The following is a 1,486-nucleotide window of genomic DNA, read 5'->3' as shown; positions in this document are numbered from 1 at the left end:
TGTTTCTGTGGGATCGTAGGAGTGTGTGTCTATTGGTTACAGGAGTGTGTTTTGGGTTGTAGAGGTGTGTGTGTGTGTGTGTGTGTGTGGTTATAGGAGTATTGTGGGGCTTAGGAATGTGTCTGTGTGGTTATTAAGAGTGTATATAGGGATTTGTAGGAGTATAGGGATTGGTAGGAGTGTGTGTTGTATGTGTGTGGCTAGGTCATGCTGCATTAACAGACAAGCTCCCATGTCTCAGTGACTTCCCTCACACGACAGGAATTCAGCGCTCCTTTCATGAAAGTTGGCAGGGTCTCCCTCTTCATATACACCCAGGATCCCAGGCTAATGGAGCCTCCCTCCTGGCATGAATTATTTTGTAACTGATACAGATGGAAAGAAATGTGGTAAATTGCTTACTTCTTCTTAACACTTCTACCTGAAGTGACATCCATCATTTTATCTCACGTTTTATTATTTGGAACAAGTGATGCTGTTGTTGTTCAGTCACCCTGTCTTGCCTGACTCTTTGCAACCCCATGGACTACAGCGTACCAGGCCTCCCTGTCCCTCATCATCTCTTGAAGTTTGCCCAAGTTCATGTCCATTGCATCAGTGATGCCATCCAACCTTCTCATCCTCTGATGTCCTCTTCTCCTTCTGCCTTCAATCTTTCCCAGCAGCAGGAACTTTTCCAATGAGTTGGCTGTTCACATCAGGTGACCAAAATACTGGAGTTTCAGCTTCAGCATCAGTCCTTCTAGTGAATATTCAGGCTTGATTTCCCCTAAGATTGATTGTTTTGATCTCCTTACTGTCCAAGGAATTTTCAGGAGTCTTCTCCAGCACCACAGTTGAAAAGCACCAGTTCTTTGGCGCTCTGCCTTCTTTATGGTCCAGCTCTCACAACCGTATGTGACCACTGGGAAGACCATAGCCTTGACTATACAGACCTTTGTTGGCAGAGTGATGTCTCTGCTTTTAAACATACTGTCTAGGTTTGTCATAGCTTTCCTGCCAAGAAGCAATTGTCTTCTGATTTCATGGCTGCAGTCACCATCCTCAGTGATTTTAGAGCCCAAGAAGAGGAAATCCATCACTACTTCCACATTTTCCCCTTCTATTTGCCATGAAGTAATGGAGCCAGATGCCGTGATGTTAAAAAAAAAAAAAGATTTTTTAATATTTAGTTTTAAGCCGGCTTTTTCACTCTCCTCCTGCACCCACATCAAGAGGTTCTTTAGTTACTGTTCGCTTTCTGCCATGAGAGTAGTATCAACTGCATTATCTCAGGTTGTTGATGTTTATCCCGTCTATCTTGATTCCAGCTTGCAATTCATCCAGCCTGGCATTTCTCATGATGTACTCAGCATACAGTTTAAATAAATAAACAGGGGGACAACAGACAGCTCTGTTGTACTCCTTTCTCTATCCTGAACCAATCAGTTGTTCCATACAGGGTTCTAACTGTTTTTTCTTGACCAGATTTCTAGGGGACAGGTAA

Source organism: Ovis canadensis, chromosome 2 (assembly GCF_042477335.2).
Source record: "Ovis canadensis isolate MfBH-ARS-UI-01 breed Bighorn chromosome 2, ARS-UI_OviCan_v2, whole genome shotgun sequence".
NCBI lineage: Eukaryota > Metazoa > Chordata > Mammalia > Artiodactyla > Bovidae > Ovis > Ovis canadensis.
The sequence above is the reverse complement of the archived record's forward strand: the minus strand, read 5'-3'. Positions refer to the sequence as shown.